The sequence below is a fragment of the Heterodontus francisci genome, chromosome 13, assembly GCF_036365525.1.
Source record: "Heterodontus francisci isolate sHetFra1 chromosome 13, sHetFra1.hap1, whole genome shotgun sequence".
NCBI lineage: Eukaryota > Metazoa > Chordata > Chondrichthyes > Heterodontiformes > Heterodontidae > Heterodontus > Heterodontus francisci.
The window spans coordinates 113,951,578-113,971,280 of NC_090383.1; positions in this window are offsets into that span (position 1 = coordinate 113,951,578).

A 19,703-nucleotide genomic window follows, 5' to 3' on the forward strand; every position below is an offset into this window, starting at 1 on the left:
GTAACTGTAATTGCAACTCTTGCTTGTGATTGCTGAGTGTAACCATTCTCTAAGGACTGTGGATAATTTAATAAAGTGATTGTGAGTTATCAGAAGAAACGTCTCACTGGTTATTCTGTTCAAGTCACACATTTATAATTCTGGTGTCACAAACTCGAGTGCGGGGGGGCGGGGCTCTTTGAGTGAGGAAGAGAATGCCCTATACCATGTTCAGATGCAGCAAGAGCTGGACAAAATTGGAAAAATTTCTGAAGGACAAGATTATTCTCCACTTGGAGAGGCAGGGAATAATCAGGGATAGTCAGCATGGCTTTGTCAGGGGGAGATCATGTCTAACTTGATTGAATTTTTCGAGTAGTCTACATGGACTTCAGTAAGGCTTTTGATAAGGTCTCGCTTGGGAGATTGGCTAAGAAGGTAAGAGCCCATGGGATCCAAGGCAATTTGGCAGTGTGGATCAAAAATTGGCTTAGTGGCAGAAGGCAGAAGGTGATGGTCGAGGGTTGTTTCTGCGAGTGGAAGCCTGTGACCGTGGTATACCTCAGGGATCGGTGCTGGGACCCTTGCTGTTTGTAGTGCACATTAATGGTGAGCTTTACATCAGTGGTAGGGAAATTATTAGAGAGGATTCTTCGGGACAGGATTTACTCCCATTTGGAAACAAATAAACTTATTAGCGAGAGGCAGCATGGTTTTGTGAAGGGGAGGTCATGTCTCACTAACTTGATTGAGTTTTTTGAGGAAGTAACGAAGATGATTGATGAAGGAAGGGCAGTGGATGTTGTCTATATGGACTTCAGTAAAGCCTTTGACAAGGTCCCTCATGGCAGATTAGTACAAAAGGTGAAGTCACATGGGATCAGAGGTGAGCTGGCAAGATGGATACAGAACTGGCTCGGTCATAGAAGACAGAGGGTAGCAGTGGAACGGTGCTTTTCTGATTGGAGGGCTGTGACTAGTGGTGTTCCGCAGGGATCAGTGCTGGGACCTTTGCTGTTTGTATTATATATAAATGATTTGGAGGAAAATGTAGCTGGTCTGATTGGTAAGTTTGCGGACGACACAAAGGTTGGTGGGGTTGCGGATAGTGATGAGGATTGTCAGAGGATACAGCAGGATATAGATTGGTTGGAGACTTGGGCGGAGAAATGGCAGATGGAGTTTAATCCGGACAAATGTGAGGCAATGCATTTTGGAAGATCTAATACAGGTGGGAAGTATACAGTAAATGGCAGAACCCTTAGGAGTGTTGACAGGCAGAGAGATCTGGGCGTACAGATCCACAGATCACTGAAAGTGGCAACGCAGGTGGATAAGGTAGTCAAGAAGGCATACAGCATGCTTGCCTTCATCGGTTGGGGCATAGAGTATAAAAATTGGCAAGTCATGTTGCAGCTGTACAGAACCTTAGTTAGGCCACACTTAGAATATTGCGTGCAATTCTGGTCGCCACACTACCAGAAGAACGTGGAGGCTTTGGAAAGGGTACAGAAGAGGTTTACCAGGATGTTGCCTGGTCTGGAGGGCATTGACTATGAGAAGAGGTTGGATAAACACGGATTGTTTTCACTGGAATGACAAAGGTGGAGGGGTGACATGATGGAGGTTTACAAAGTTATGAGTGGCATGGACAGGGTGGATAGTCAGAAGCTTTTTCCCAGGGTGGAAGATTCAGTTACTAGGGGACATAGGTTTAAGGTGCAAGGGGCAAAGTTTCGAGGGGATGTGCGAGGCAAGTTCTTTACACAGAGGGTGGTGAGTGCCTGGAACTTGCTGCCAGGGGAGGTGGTGGAAGCAGGTACGATAGCGACGTTTAAGAGGCAACTTGACAAATACATGAATCAGATGGGAATAGAGGGAGACGGTCCCCGGAAGTGCAGAAGGTTTTAGCTTAGACAGGCATCAAGATCGGCGTAGGCTTGGAGGGCCGAATGGCCTGTTGCTGTGCTGTATTGTTCTTTGTTCTTTGTTCTTTGTAAATTGCCCTGAGCGTAGGTAGGTGGTAGAGGAATTGAGGGAAGGTAGGGAATATGGGATTAATGTAGGATTAGTAGAAATGGGTGGTTGATGGTCGGCACAGACTCGGGGGGCCGAAGGGCCTGTTTCAGTGCTGTATCTCTCTTTGACTCTAAGTGTGAGGTGATGCTTTTTGGGAGGACTAACAAGCAAGGGAATATGCAATGGATGGTAGGACCCTTGGAAGTACAGAATGACAGATGGACCTTGTCCACAGATCACAGAAGGCAGCAGCACAGGTAGATAAGGTAATTAGGAAGGCATATGGGATACCTGCCTTTATTAGCCGAGGCATAGAATATAAGAGCAGGGAGGTTATGATGGAGCCGTATAAAACGTTAGTTAGGCCTCAGCTGGAGTACTGTGTACAGTTCTGGTCACCACACTACAGAAAGGATGTGATTGCACTGGAGAGGGTGCAGAGGAGATTCACCAGGATGTTGCCCGGGCTAGAGCATTTCAGCTATGAAGAGAGACTGAAAAGGGTTTTCTTAGAGCAGAGGAGGCTGAGGGGGGACATGATTGAGGTATACAAAATTATGAGGGCATTGATAGATTAGATAGGAAGAAACTTTTTCCCTTAGCGGAGGGGTCAATAACCAGGGGGCATAGATTTAAGGTAAGGTGCAGGAGGTTGAGAGGAGATTTGAGGAAAAAAGTTTTCACCCAGAGGGTGGTTGGAATCTGGAACACACTGCCTGAAGTGGTGAAAGAGGCAGGAACCATCACAACATTTAAGAAATATTTAGATAAGCACTTGAAGCACCATAGCGTACAAGGCTACGGGCCAAGTGTTGGAAAATGAGATTAGATGGTGCTTGATGGCTGGCACAGACACAATGGGCCGAAGGGCCTGTTTCTGTGCTGTATGACTCTATGACTCTATCTATGACCCTGTCCTGCTAGAGGATCTCTCTTTTGGGCCTCCTTATCTCGAGAGACAATGGATACGCGCCTGGAGGTGGTCAGTGGTTTGTGAAGCAGCGCCTGGAGTGGCTATAAAGGCCAATTCTGGAGTGACAGGCTCTTCCACAGGTGCTGCAGAGAAATTTGTTTGTTGGGGCTGTTGCACAGTTGGCTCTCCCCTTGCGCCTCTGTCTTTTTTCCTGCCAACTACTAAGTCTCTTCGACTCGCCACAATTTAGCCCTGTCTTTATGGCTGCCCGCCAGCTCTGGCGAATGCTGGCAACTGACTCCCACGACTTGTGATCAATGTCACACGATTTCATGTCGCGTTTGCAGACGTCTTTATAACGGAGACATGGACGGCCGGTGGGTCTGATACCAGTGGCGAGCTCGCTGTACAATGTGTCTTTGGGGATCCTGCCATCTTCCATGCGGCTCACATGGCCAAGCCATCTCAAGCGCCGCTGACTCAGTAGTGTGTATAAGCTGGGGATGTTGGCCGCTTCAAGGACTTCTGTGTTGGAGATATAGTCCTGCCACCTGATGCCAAGTATTCTCCGAAGGCAGCGAAGATGGAATGAATTGAGACGTCGCTCTTGGCTGGCATACGTTGTCCAGGCCTCGCTGCCGTAGAGCAAGGTACTGAGGACACAGGCCTGATACACTCGGACTTTTGTGTTCCGTGTCAGTGCGCCATTTTCCCACACTCTCTTGGCCAGTCTGAACATAGCAGTGGAAGCCTTACCCATGCGCTTGTTGATTTCTGCATCTAGAGACAGGTTACTGGTGATAGTTGAGCCTAGGTAGGTGAACTCTTGAACCACTTCCAGAGCGTGGTCGCCAATATTGATGGATGGAGCATTTCTGACATCCTGCCCCATGATGTTCGTTTTCTTGAGGCTGATGGTTAGGCCAAATTCATTGCAGGCAGACGCAAACCTGTCGATGAGACTCTGCAGGCATTCTTCAGTGTGAGATGTTAAAGCAGCATCGTCAGCAAAGAGGAGTTCTCTGATGAGGACTTTCCGTACTTTGGACTTCGCTCTTAGACGGGCAAGGTTGAACAACCTGCCCCCTGATCTTGTGTGGAGGAAAATTCCTTCTTCAGAGGATTTGAACGCATGTGAAAGCAGCAGGGAGAAGAAAATCCCAAAAAGTGTGGGTGCGAGAACACAGCCCTGTTTCACACCACTCAGGATAGGAAAGGGCTCTGATGAGGAGCCACCATGTTGAATTGTGCCTTTCATATTGTCATGGAATGAGGTGATGATACTTAGTAGAGGATAAACATAGGTTAAGCCCCCTACCCCTAACTTAATTTCCTAACTTAATATTTACAATCACTCCTCGGTTGGTCTGCCGTGGTGTTCGCAGGTCCCTCGGTGGAGTTGACCAAACTCTACTGTCTTCCTTAACTGCCTGTAGGAACAGTAACAAACCCCAATCACCTTTTACATTTATACCATTTTCTTGCTGCTGACTGGGCCAACTCGTCTCCAAATTTGGCAATGCTCTAAACCTTTAGTTCTGATTGGCAAGTTATGTCCTCATTCGATATACCTTTTTTAAAATAAAGGTCTCTGTGAAAGACACAATCACCCATTTCCTGCTGATAATTGATTTCAGGAAGGCCAGTCTTTCACACCTCTTCAATCCTTATATTTACAAAGTATTTGAGCCCATCTCCTTCCATTGTCTTAAAGTCACCAGTCACTCATCCCTTCTTTTATTGTGGTTGCAAGACATATAAGCTTATTGTGCCCTTGATTTTTAACTGGGCTAATTTGACTGTCTGTTTCCACTGAAAGCTTGTAACTTCAGAATCTCAAACATGGAATTAGCCCCTTTTGTCCTTCGGTGGGCTGCTTCAGTATCTGAGGAATCGCAAATGGTGCTGAACATTGTGCAATCATCAGTGAATAGCCCCACTTCAGACCTTATGATGGAGGGAAGGTCATTGATGAAGCAGCTGAAGATGGTTGGGCCGAGGACACTACCCTGAGGAACTCCTGCAGTGATGTCCTGGGATTGAGATGATTGACCTCCAACAACCACACCTTCTATACACACAAAAACAAAAAGTGCAGGAAATACTCAGCAGGTCTGGCAAAGTTAACGTTTCATGTCTGTGACCTTTCATTAGAACTGGCAACGGTTAGAAAAGAATTAGGTTTTAAGCAAGTGAAGGGGAGGGGGGGTGGGGGAGAGAACAAAGGGGAAGGTGTTTGATAGGGCAGAGGGCAGGAGAGATTAAATAACAAAGCTGTCCTGGGACAAAGGCAAAGATTGTGTTAATGTGTGTGGTGAAAGACAAAGCATTAGTCCAGAGAGAGTGTTAATAGCAGAATAATGAGCAGCTCTGACTACATGAAAAATAGGCACATGGTTAAAAAATAAAATATTTGAAAAAAGGCCAGTCATGCTCTGAAGTTATTGAACTCAATGTTCAGTCTGCAAGACTACAGAGTGCCTAATCGAAAGATCAGGTGGTGCTCCTCGAGCTTGCGTTGATTTTCACTAGAACACAGGAGCAAGCCAAAGACAGAAATGTTGGCGTGACAGCAGGGGGGATGTGTTGAAATGGCAAGCAACTGGAAGCTCGGGGTCATGCTTTAGGACTGAGCGGAGGTGTTCCACAAAGCGGTCACCCAGTCTGCGTTTGGTCTCCCCAGTGTAGAGGAGACCACATTGTGAGCAGCGAATACAGTATACTACATTGAAAGAAGTACAAGTAAATCACTGTTTCACCTGAAAGGAGCGTTTGGGGCCTTGGATAGTGAGGAGAGAGGAGGTGTTACACCTCCTGCGATTGCATGGGAAGGTGCCATGGGAAGGGGATGAGGTGTTTGGGGTAATAGAGGAGTGGACCAGGGTGTCGAGGAGGGAACAATCTCTTCGGAATGCTGACAGAGGAGGGGAGGGGGAGATGTGTTTGGTGGTGGCATCACGCTGGAGGTGGCGGAAATGGCGGAGGATGATCCTCTGGATGTGGAGGCTGGTGGGGTGGGAAGTGAGGACAAGGGGAACCCTGTCGCAGTTCTGGGCGGGAGGGGAAGGGGTGAGGGCAGAAGAGTGGGAAATGGGCCGGACACGGTTGAAGGCCCTGTCAACCACAGTGGGGGGGGCAATCCAATCAGAGGTGCTGTTGTGGAAGATTGCATCATCAGAGCAAATGTGTCGGAGACGGAGAAACTGGGAGAATGGAATGGCGTCCATACAGGAGGCAGGGTGTGAAGAAGTGTAGCTGTGGGATTTGGTGGGCTTACAATGAATAATAGCAGATAGCCTATCTCCAGAGATGGAGACAGAGAAGTCGAGGAAGGGAAGGGAAGTGTCGGAGATGGACCATGTGAAGGTGAGAGAAGGGTGGAATTTGGAAGCAAAGTTGATAAAGTTTTCCAGTTCAGGACGGGAGCAGGAAACAGCACCGATACAGTCATCAATGTACCGGAAAAAGAGTTGGGGGAGGAGGCCTGAGTAGGACTGGAGCAAGGAATGTTCGACATATCCCACAAAAAGACAGGCATAACTAGGACCCATGCGGGTACCCATAGCAACACCTTTTTCTTGAAGGAAGTGAGTGGAGTTGAAGGAGAAGTTGTTCAATGTGAGAGCAAGTTCAGCCAGGTGGGGGAGGGTGGTGGTGGATGGGACTGGTTGGGCCTCTGTTCAAGGAAGAAGCGGAGAGGCCTCAAACCATCCTGGTGGGGGATGGAGGTGTAGAGCGATTGGACGTCCATAGTGAAGAGGAGGTGGTTGGGACCAGGAAACTGGAAATTGTCAAAATGACATAGGGCATCAGAAGAGTCCTGGATGTAGGTGGGAAGAGACTGGACCAGGGGAAAAAAGATAGAGTCAAGATAGGAAGAAATAAGTTCAGTGGGGCAGGAGCAGGCTGACACAATGGGTCTGCCAGGACAGTTCCGTTTGTGGATTTTAGAAAGGAGGTAGAAGCGGGCTGTCCTGGGTTGCGGGACTATGAGGTTGGAAGCTGTAGAGGGAAGATCTCCAGAGGAGATGAGGTCAGTGACAGTCCTGTGGACAGTAGCTTGATGTTTGGTGGTGGCGTCATGGTCCAGGGGGAGGTAGGAAGAAGTGTCTGAGAGTTGGCAAGGTAGAGGTCGGTACGCCATACAACAACAGCACCACCCTTATCTGCAGGTTTGATCACAATGTCAGTGGGCTGAACCTTCTTCCTTTGTGTTAGGTACGACTCCAACCAGCAGAGAATTTTCCCCCGATTCCCATTGACTTCAGTTTTACTAGGGCTCCTTGATGCCATATTCAGTCAAATGCTACCTTGATGTCAAGGGCAGTCACTCTCACCTCACCTCTGGCGTTCTGCTCTTTTGTTCAGTTTGGACCGAATTCAAATTCAATTAATTAAATGAATCTGGAATAAAAAGCTAGTATCAGTAATGGCGACCTTGAAATGACTGGATTGTCATAAAAATCCATCTGGTTCACTAATGTCCTTTAGGGAAGGAAATCTTCTGTCCTTACCTGGTCTGTCCTACATGTGGCTCCATACCAACAACAATGTGGTTGACTCTTAACTGCCCTCTGAAATGGCCTAGCAAACCACTCAGTTGTCAAGGGCAATTAGGGATGGGCAACAAATGCTAGAAAGAATAAAACAAAATGCTGGCCTTGCCAGTGATCTCCACATCCCATGAATGAATAAAATAATTGCTCCTTTCTCATTATCATGGCAAGTTCTAACCTTCGTTGACAAAATGAGAGCTGGTGTAAACTGACTGCATGCACTGAAAGAGCGTCTATATATTAAAAAAAACAACACGATGTAGGAGAACACAGGCTTAAAAGAAAGTGCCAGGGGATAAAATATAATCTGGCCTGGATGTCAAAAGCCAGTTAAAAAAAAACACATTTAAAATACTTCACCATCAAAGAAAAAGAGATGCCAAAACTGAAGGAAAAACAGGGGATTGGACAATAGAACAAGCAGTAGGAATTACAGATTGCTTTGGTGCAGAACTATCTGAGTGGAACAGTCCAAATTGTGCCAAGTTTTTAGATAGTTCAGTTTTTGCTTCCCCCCAGTGAAAACAACATGTATTTTTAATTTTTTTTTTGTATTAGTCATTCTCAGGGTGCGGCAGTGCTGGTGTTTGTTATCCTCGAGTTGGCCTTGAGAAGCTGGTGTTGGGCTTCAGATCACAGACAGGAACAGTCACATTTTGCCGGTGTCAATCATATTCCTGAAAGCAAAAGTTTTTTTTTAAAGAAAAGTGCTCCTCACCTTTCTGAATCCTTGCTGCTAAAATCTTCAGGGCTTTTAAAATCCAACAGCCTCCTAAATGATAGCAATCTAATCACTGCTCCGTGATTCTCCTTGTCCACTTTGTTTTACATTGTTTCCACCCTGTTGGTGTCCTTCACCAAGACCTATGGAGCTTCACCTTGGACACTCAATGAAGAAGGGACATTGTTGTACATCAAGATTGGCAGCAAACGGGGCAGTAAGCTTTGGCATTTACGGTCAAACAAACTTCTGAAATACCTAAACAATGTCCAAAAAGAGTCCCCTAGGGAGAATATTTCCTCGATTAATTACTGGTGGCAAGATTTTAATGGGTATATAGTCGCAATTTTGCAATGAATGTTGAACCAAAGAATATTCCCCACTGTTTCGAACTGCATTATCCAAGCTCCTTCTCAATGAGTGAATGTGTTCACTATGTGGACTCTCGGTTCACCACTGTTCAGTATCACCTATCTGCTACTGGACACGAATGAGTCTCTCCAATGATCCAAAACCTATCAGTCCCCGTCAATGGCTTCTAAAGAGAGGAAAAGCAGATCCTCTGCGATCAGCGAATCTCATACGATAACTTACATTTATACTGTGACTCTCAACAACCCAGAGATCTTTATGTGAAGGAGAGGGGAATGTTTTAACTGCGAGGTGCCAGGGTGGGCGAGTGGCGGTGACAGTGTGAAAAAGTTTTATGGACACTATTGAAGGAAAAGGGTTAGGCAACAAGGCAAAGTGGTTTTGGAAGAATGTCCTAGAGGGCAGGCACATGGTGACTGAAGAATCAACTTCTGATTGTAGACCAAGAGAAGAAGCGATAGCTCAGAGGTGGAGGTAGAGGGAAATTGATACATGTGTGAGGAAAAGTGGAGCAAGACAGTGGAAGGATTTGAAAACATAAGTCAGATCTTGAAATGGATGGAAACTGCGGGGAGAGAGGTGTGTGGGGGAGCTTGCCGAGGATGGGGTTGTGAGTGTGTGGGACATCGCAGAAGAAAGAATGCAGCTTGCAGATTTCTGAATTGGAGCTTGTGAGGATGGAGAGAGAGCAGGCTGGTGAAAGCCAGACACCATCATGGCACCATCGGGGACATAACATCAGACGGAAGCAAGCAACTGAGAGCAAAGTTACGAAGGTGGAAGAATGGAGCTCTGACAAACAGCCAGATCTGGGCTTAAAGCAATCGGGTTGTGGGGGAGTAAATGTCGGAGCCATGCACTACCTGGCTGATGGCTGTGGGGAAGTTCCTGGGTCAAACAATGATGCATGTTGCAGGAATTTTAATCAAATCTACACAAAGGGAAGTGCTAGCATAAAAAAAATTAAAAATCTCTTTACTTAACAAATAGCTCAAGGATCTAGAAATGTCTTACATTTGGCCTACACTTAACAGAATCATAGAGAATTACAGCGCAAAAGGCCATTCACTCCATCATGCTTGTGCTGGTTCTGTGAAAGGGCAGTCATGCTTAGTCCCACAGTCCCGCTTTTGGTCCGTAACACTGGAGGTTTCTCATCCTCAAGTACCTGTCTAATTCCCTTTGAAAATTATTTGTGGAATCAGCCTTCCACCCACCAAATCCTGACAACTCTCTGAGTGAAACAACATCTCCCCATCTCACTCTCGATCTTTTGTTAATTATTTTGAATCTATGACCTCTGGTTATAGGGGGAATAGTTTTTGTCTATCAAAGCCTCTCAGCATCTTGAAAACCTCTATTAAGTCACCTCTTAACTTTCGCTGTTTCGTGGAGAACAGTGCGAACTTTACCAACCTCTCCTCATAACTCAAGTCCCTCATCCCTGGTAATATCCTGGTAAACCTCCTCTGTATACTTTCTAAGGCCTTTACATCTTTCCTGAAGTGTGGGGTCTAGAATTGTCCACAATATTCCAGCTGAGGCCTAACTAGTGACTTATAAAGTTCCAGCATGATCTCCTTGCTTTCATATTCTGTGCTTCTATTTATCAAGCCAAGTAGCTCATATCATTTTTAACCATCTTATCAAAGCCATAAAAGTTCTCCCAAAGTGCATCACTTCATACTTCTCCACATTAAACTCCATCTGCACTTTTATAGTATAGATGTCACATGTCAGATGTCACACGTCAGATGTCACATAACTTTATGCCACATTTTGGTACAGATACAAAATAATCATTAGAAAAAGGGAGTGAGTTATTGACCTGGAACCTAAAATTTACAAGCCCTCTGATCTCCTCGGTTTGTAAGAAGTTAAAATGACCTGTCTTTTCCTATTTAAAACAATTGCCTTAAGGGGAAGACCCAGGTTACCAGCTATACACAACTGAGTTTCAGGAGTTATAAACAGCACTGCAGTAGTATAAATAGCACAGTGATCCTTCTTTATTGAGAGGGCTAGAATCTACATATAGGAGCATCAAAAACATACAATGGACAATTCCCTCTGTTCAATATTCATATTTATTTTATACCAGGTTTACGCACAGCCATTCTTGATTTATTTGTCACTTTAAAAGTGTTGCGTTTTACAAAGGCAGTCTAGCAATAGTAGACAATAGTAGTGCTACCTTTCACTCTCGGTTAGTGAGTAGCTTTCTCACCTCTGTACCAGCAGGCCATGGGTTCATAACCCACTCCAGGGATTTAAGCATATAATTTGGGCTAAAATTCCCAGTGCAGTTGGAGATGCTGTTGCTCAGGTGTGATGTTAAACTGAGGCCCCATCTGCCCTCTCAGGTGGATGTAAAAGATCCCATGGTGCAATTTTGAGCCACAATTTCTCAATCAACATCATAAAACAGATTATCTGCTCATTGATTTTTGTTACTGTTGGTGGGACGTTGCTATGTGTAAATTGGCTGCTACATTTCCCACTTTACAACAGTGACTTCACATCAAATAAATACCTCATTGGCTGCAAAGTGATTTGGGACGTCCTGTGGGTGTGAAATCCACACAATAAAAGCAAATGTACGTTTTTTTTTTCAAGAGCCTTGGATATTTTACTACTTTAAAGGCACCATATAAATCCAAGCTAATGTCCTCTGTCTTCCTTTTCTTTCTATCTGCCTTTTTTCTTTCTTTCTTTCTTTATTTTCTTCTTTCTTTCTGTTTTTCTTTCCGTCTTTCTTTTTGTCTTTTTTCTTTCTTTCTGTTTTTCTTTTATCTGTCTTGCTTTTTTGTGTCTTTCATTTTTCTTTTGCGTTTTTCTGTCTTTCTTTTTTGCTTCCTTTTCCTTTCTTCTTTCTCTCTCTCATTCTGTCTCTCTGTCTGTCTTTCTATGGGGATTGAGGTACATGCACCATTGCAGTAGGTATCACACAGCTCCAGAAGCTGCTTCATGGAAAACGTTAGTCAGGAACCTTGGAATCCTCACAACCTGCCAGAGCTCAGTAGAAAACAATCACCCTTCAGTGTTGCGAGTGAAATCCAGCGGTTTGGATAATTAGGTTTTAAATTTATAAACCTTCTTGGCAAACTGTTCGTTTTCCATGCCTGTACCTGGTAGGCATTCTGAACTGGAATATACTTTGGCTTGTGGTTTATCTTTGGGGGTTTTTGTAGCATGTTCTTGTTATTTAATGCAATGGTATTTCTTTCCCTCTGTGTGCTTTTTTCAGTTAATCAGCTCACGCCAAATTCCTACATGTGGGGTATTGTGACACAAAGGGTTAATCTGGTTCTTCTTCAACTGGTTAACCAGTAGTGACCGAACCACTTCACTAATGATAGAAGACTCCCACTCATGATTCAACTCAAAGCTTTCATGTAGTAATTCCACGGTGAAATGACAGAAACTCTCATGGTCAATTTACTCGTTCATATTCAGGTCTCCCCATCTAATGGGTTTGAAGGAGTGTTGCTGCTGGTGAGCACCACCTCAAGCCAGTTTTAAGAGGCAGTTTGTATATGCATCATCATCAATAACCTGCATTTATATAGCTCCTTTAACATAGCAAAACATCTCAAGGCACTTCACAGGAGCATTGCCAGACAAAGATTTGACACTGAGCCACATAAGGAGATATTAGGGCAGATGATGATTTCAAAAGGAAATTGGATGGGCTGTAGTGTAATGTAATGATGCTACGACTCTACAACCAAAAGCTTGGTCAACAAGGTAGCTTTTAAGGAGCATTTTAAAGAAGGGCAGAGAGGTAGAGAGGCGAGAGGTTTAGGGAGAGAATTCCAGAGCTTAGGGCTCAGCCATCAATGGTGCAGCGATTATAATTGGGAATACACAAGAGGCCAGAATTGGAGAAGTACCATTACCCCGGAGTGTTGGAGAGTTGGAGGATGTTACAAAGATCAGGAGGGGCAATGCCATGGAGGGATTTGAACAGGAGGATGAGAATTTTAAAATCGAGGTATTGGTGGACCAGAGACCAATGTAGGTCAGCCAACACCGTGGTGATGGGTGAACCAGACTAGGTGACAGTTAGCATACTCATATGATATAGGGAAATAAAAAGAAAGATTTGCATTTATATAGCACCTTTTGTGACCACCAGATGTCTCAAAGTGCTTCACAGCCAATGAAGTACTTTTGAAGTGTAGTCACTGTTGTAATATAGGAAACACAGCAGCCAATTTGCACACAGCAAGCTCCCACAAACAACAATGTGATAATGACCAGATAATCTGTTTTCTTGTGATGTTGGCTGAGGGATAAATATTGGTCAGAACATCAGGGAGAACACCCCTGCTCTTCTTCAGAATAATACCATGGATCTTTTACATCAAGCTTAGGGGCCTCACTTTAAAGTCCCATCCAAAAGACAGCACCTCCAACAGTATCGTACTCCCCCAGAGGGTCAGCTTTGACTTTTGTTCTTAAGTCTTGGATTGGGACTTGAACCTAGAACCTTCCAACGCAGAGGCAAGAGCCATGGCTGACACTGCAAGTATCATACCTGAATCATATCGTAAACCTGAAGTTGTACCATGTGTAATTCCGTTCACCACACAAAAGAGGTTTGTGAAAATTCGGGAAGGTTGCATCGAAGAGGAGCACAAATTGTTCTCCTTCGAGCACAGAAGGTTAAGGGGAGAGTTGATGGAGGTGTTCAAAATATTGAAAGGTCTTGATGGAGTAAATAAGGAGAAACTGTTTCCAAGGGCAGAAGGGTTGGTAACCAGAGGGCACAAGTAATTGGCTAAAGAACATGAGGCGACATGAGGGAAAACAAATTACTCAGCGACTTGTTGTGATCTGGAATGCATGGCCCTGAAGGGATGTTGGAAGCAGATTCAAGCAGGTTGGAAGCAGGTCCATTGTTCCCTGAAGGTGGCAACGCAGGTCAATAGAGTGGTCAAGAAGGCATACGGCATGCTTTCCTTCATCGGACGGGGCATTGAGTACAAGAGTTGGCAGGTCATGTTACAGTTGTATAGGACTTTGGTTCGGCCACATTTGGAATACTGCGTACAGTTCTGGTCGCCACATTACCAAAAGGATGTGGATGCTTTGGAGAGGGTGCAGAGGAGGTTCACCAGGATGTTGCCTGGTATGGAGGGCGCTAGCTATGAAGAGAGGTTGAGTAGATTAGGATTATTTTCATTAGAAAGACGGAGGTTGAGGGGGGACCTGATTGAGGTGTACAAAATCATGAGAGGTATAGACAGGGTGGACAGCAAGAGGCTTTTTCCCAGAGTGGGGGTTTCAATTACGAGAGGACACGAGTTCAAAGTGAAAGGGGAAATGTTTAGGGGGGATATGCGTGGAAAGTTCTTTACGCAGAGGGTGGTGGGCACCTGGAACGCGTTGCCAGCGGAGGTGGTAGACGCGGGCACGATGGAGTCTTTTAAGATGTATCTAGACAGATACATGAATGGGCAGGAAGAAAAGAGATACAGAACCTTAGAAAATAGGCGACATGTTTAGAGAGAGGATCTGGATCGGCGCAGGCTTGGAGGGCCGAAGGGCCTGTTCCTGTGCTGTAATTATCTTTGTTCTTTGTTCAATGGTAACTTTCAAAAGGGAATTGCATAAATACTTGAAGGAGAAAAAAGACTGCAAGGCTTTGAGGAAAAAGCAGGGAAGTGGGATTAATTAGATAGCTCTACAGAAGAGGCAGGATGGGCTGAATGGCCTCCTTCTGTTCTGGATCATTCAATGATTGTCATGACCGATTCCGAGTCTAAGAGGGTACACTCTGAGGAAAAGAAAAGCAAGTTCATTCTCTCCAGTTTAGAGAGGAAATGGTGAAAGCGAAAGGGTTTGTCACTGAGGAACGTAGAAAATGTTAAGTGGCTCAGATAAGCTTAGTCCTGAAAATTACTTTAAAGTAAGGCAGAGGGTCATAAATCTAAAATAAAATTGTAACAAACCTTTACCAGATGCCAAAAGGAACATTAGAATGAGTCTACTTTGTTCACTCACTGTTTTATTTTGGTAAGCTTCAAACTCTTTATACCACATGGTGGACATTCCAGAGATCACACAGGAATTACAGTGTAGAAACAGACCACCCGGCCCATCCAGTCCATGCTAGTTTTTTTTAATCCTCCTCCCAACAGCAGTTCTAATCCCCTGTGCCTCTCCATTCCCTGTTCCTTCATCCATTTATCTAAACTATTCTTAAACTTTGACAGAATCTCTGCTTCAATCACGAACTACAGCCTCACACCCACTCTAAAAACGCTGCTGCTTGCTAAGTCTTAAATGATCACAACTCACAGTGTCTGGTAAGTCATTTACATCTGTGGACACCAGAGGGAGCCACAGTGCCACATATTCAACATTCATGAACTGTGCCTTTGTTGGGTCCTGCTGGACTGATTATTGGCCTGAACAATAATAGATAATCAATAGATGTGGGGTTTTTTTCTCTCTCACACAATCAAACTGGCGATGAGTTCTGATGACAATTAGAGAAGGCAAGTGGGACAAAATGCAGGGCTTTATCCATGAGGTACCTAAACACTGGCTAGACCCCATTTAGAGCACTGAGTTCAGTTCTGGACATTGCAAGAAAGAAAGACTTCATTTCACTGGCGCCTTTCAGGACCTCGGGACGTCCCAAAGTACTTTACAGCCAATGAGGTACATTCTGAAGTTCAGTCGCTGTTATAGCGTACAAAACGTGGCAGCCAATCTGCGCACAGCAAGCTCCCACAAACAGCAATGTGGCAATATCTAGATAATCTGTTTTAGTTTCTTGATTGAAGGGTAAATATTGGCCTAGGACCCCTCAGGAAGGATATACTGGCCTGAGAGAGGGTGCAGCAAAGAATAATACTGGGACTAAAAGGGTTAAATTATTAGGAAAGGTTGCATAAACTACGCTTGTATTGTCTTGAATATTAGAAGATTAAGGGGAAATCTAATTGTTGATTTAAGATGATTGAAGTATCTGCGGGGAGGAGGGAAGGGAGCATAACCTTAAAATTAGAGCTAGGCCTCTCAGCCGCAATGTTAGGAAGCCCCCCTTGACACAAAGGGGAGTGAAATCTAGAACTCTCTCCCACAAAAAAGACTAGGGGGATAATTGAAAATTTCAAAAATGAGATTGACAGATTATTGTTAGACAAAGGTCATTAAGGGTTATGTAACCGAGGCAGGTTGATGGAGTTAAGATACAGATTAGTTAAGATCTAAATGAATGGTGGACAGGCTTGAGGGGCTGAATGGCCTCCTCCTGTTCCTGTTATAGGTCTCAAGGAGATATTCACAAGATGACAAGATAATTACAGACGAGAAAGCCTATTTGGCCCATCTTGGCCCATCCATGCAGAGACGCTAACATCACCTCATTGTTGCACCCAATTGTTTCCTAAACGATTCCAGGCATTTTACCCCCACTGCTTTATCTGGATGATTTTATTTCCCCCCCCCCGCCCCCACACGTTGATCACTCTTTGTGTGGCCTGAGGGTAAGTTTTGGAAGGTTGGGGGTGGGGCCAGATGCTGTGGGATCGGGAAGAGCATTCCTGCTCCTCTCGGCTCCATAGCAAAAGCCACCAAAGAATCCCGATAAGCGTAGGAGCTCCACTCCTCCCGATCCAGTCTCATCAATTCAGCCTAAAACAGCCTTAGGCCCCTCGTTTACCAACAAAAAAAAGGCCCGGCCCAATGTCAGGTGTGGTTAGGGTGCTGGACACTGGTTGGCAAAATTGGCCTACACTGCGCCTGAGTTACACCCAGAAAACGAGCACGCTGAGGCCCGATTCCAACCCAGATATTCCCATTCCCTGACCTGTAATGTAACACCTTTACACAAGGTGGCAGTGTCGCAACACCTGGCCAGTGGTAGAGTCACGTGCTAGCTTCCTGCCCTTGTAAGGAATTGCTGGGAATTTCCTGGGAGTTTTCCACGATCAGGTGTCGTAAGTCTGGCAGAATGTCGATGGAAACCACGGGAATAAACCACGTGAGCGATCTTCCACCAAAGTGACGTGAGCCTTAATCTGTCGACATGTTTCTCATGTGAAACACCCTGGAGTTAAACTGTACAATGGCTGCATCAAATATATATGTGCAGTCTTGGAAATTCAATTAAGAGGAAGCCCGAAGTCCCTCATACAGTCAGATTTGTGTTCAGATAAGGGTTTTAGTGATGATTTGTATGTGTAAAATCACAAAAGGCCATTGCTGGGGCAGTCTGTTAGTTGGACATGAAGGAGGTTGGACAGACAATTGCCATTTTGATGCTCGTCCAATGAATCACTCAAAGCTTCCTTTACGTTAGTGACAACAGCCGGGCACACACACAGTGCCTTTAACATGAGAATAAACCTGAGGCCTTTTACAGAGGACATCAAAGTGTTCAGAGAGACAGCCGAAAGCAAGCACAGGCAAGAAGATGGGTTTTCTCAAAAAAAAGAAAGACTTGCATTTTTATAGCGCCTTTCACAACCCCACCAAACGTCTCAAAGCACCTTACAGCCAATGAAGTACTTTCGAAGTGTAGTCACTGTTGTAATGTCGGAAACGCGGCTGCCAATTTGCGCACAGCAAGCTCCCACAAACAGCAATGTGATAACGACTAGGTAATCTGTTTCAGTGATGTTGATCGAGGAATAAATATTGCACAGGACACCGGAGAGAACTCCCCTGCTTTTCTTCAAAGTAACAGCATGAGACCTTTTATACCCACCTGAGAGAGCAGACAGGGCCTCAGTTTAACATCACATCCAAAAGGCAGCACTGGAGTGTCAGCTTTGATTTTGACACAAAGGTCCTGGAGTCAGATGTGAACCCAGGACCCTGCAAGCTATAGATAACAGTGTTACCAGCTGTGCCACAGCTAACGCCTCAATGGAGGGCTGCCTGCAGAGATTTTGGTCTGGCCTCTTGAGCATCTCTGGTGCCTTTGCTCCACCATTGATGGCCGTGCCTTCAGCTGCCTGGCCTGAAGCTCTGGAATTCCCTCTGTAAACCTCTCCATTTCTCACTCCTCCTTTAAGACGCTCTTTAAAACCTTCCCCAGATGAAGCTTTTAGTCACCCATCCTAATATCTCCTTATACAAGAACACAAGAAATAGGAGCAGAAGTAGACGAATTGGCCCATCGAGCCTGCTCTGCCATTCAATACGATCATGGCTGATCTTGGGCTTCAATTCCACTCTCCTGCCCGCTCCCCATATCCCTCGATTCCCTGTGAGACCAAAAATCTATCTATCCCAACCTTAAATGTATTCAATGATGGAGCATCCACAACCCTCTGGGGTAGAGAATTCCAAAGATTCACAACCCTTTGAGTGTAGTAATTTATCCTCATCTCAGTCCTGAATGATTGGCCCCTTATCCTGAGACTGTGTCACCGTGTTCAGGATTCCCTGACCAGTGGGAACAATCTCTCAGCTTCTACCCTATCAAGCCCTTTCAGAATCTTGTATGTCTCAATTAGATCATCTCTCATTCTTCTAAACTCCAGAGAATATAGGCCCAATTTACTCAGCCTCTCATCATTGAACAACCCCTTCATCGCAGTAACTCTTCCGTGCACCATCTCCAGTGCAAGTATATACTTTCTTAAATGTGGAGACCAAAACTGCACACAGTATTCCAGGTGCGGTCTCACCAAAGCTTTGTACAATTTTAGTAAGACTTCTTTATTCCTGTATTCCAATCCCTTTGCAATAAAGACCAACATACCATTTGCCTTCCTAATAGCCTGTTGCACCTGCATGTTAACTTTGTGCGTTCCTTGTACTAGTATCCCCAAGTCTCTCTGAACATCAACACTTACCAGTTTCACACCTTTTAAAAAATATTCTGCTTTTCTATTTTTACAAGCAAAGTGACCAACTTCACACTTCCCTACATTATATTCTATTTGCCATCTTGTTGCCCACTCACTTAACCTGTCTATATCTCTTTGTAGCCTCTCTACATCCTCCCTGCAGCTTACCTTTCCACCGAGCTTTGCAACATCAGCAAACTTAGATACATTACTCTCTGTCTCTTCATCCAAGTCATTAATATACAGTGTGAATAGCTGAGGCCCCAGCACTGATCCTTACAGCACTCCACTATTCACTGCCTGCCAACTTGAAAATGCCCCATTTATGCCCACTCTCTGCTTCCTGTCTGTTAAACAATCCTCTATCCATGCTAATATATTACCCCCAACACCATGAGCCCTTATCTTGCCTATTAATCTTTTATGTGGCACCTTATCGAATGCGTTTTGAAAATCCAGGTATACTACATCTACTGGTTCCCCTTTATCTATCCTATTAGTTACATCCTCAAAAAACTCTAATGAATTTGTCAAACAGGATCTCCCTTTAGTAAAGCCATGCTGACTTGTTCTAATCATACTATGCTTTTCCATGTGCATTGTTAAGACTTCTTTAATAATAGTTTCCAGCATCTTCCCAATGACTGATGTTAGACTAACTGGCCTGTAGTTTAGTTTAGAGATACAGCACTGAAACAGGCCCTTCGGCCCACCGAGTCTGTGCCGACCATCAACCACCCATTTATACTAATGCTACACTAATCCCATATTCCTACCACATCCCCACCTGTCCCTATATTTCCCTACCACCTACCTACACTAGGGGCAATTGCTAATGGCCAATTTACCTATCAACCTGCAAGTCTTTGGCATGTGGGAGGAAACCGGAGCACCCGGAGGAAACCCACACAGACACAGGAGAACTTGCAAACTCCACACAGGCAGTACCCAGAATTGAAACCGGGTCACCGGAGCTGTGAGGCTGCGGTGCTAACCACTGCGCCGCCTGTTCCCTGCTTTCTCTCTACCTCCTTTCTTGAAAAGCAGTGTAACATTTGCCAACTTCCAATCTGACTGGGACCATTCCTGAAGCTAAGGAATTCTGGAAAATCGTAGCCAGTGCATCTACTGTCTCTGCAGCTCTCTTTTAGAATCCTAGGATGTAGGCCATCTGGTCCTGGGGACTTGTCAGATTTTAGTCCCTCCAACTCTGGCCTCTTCTGCATTCCTGATTTTCATTGCTCCACCATTGATGGCTGTTCCTTAAGCTGCCTGATCTCTAAACTCTGGAATTCCCTCCCTAAACCTCTCTGCTTCTCTACCTTTCT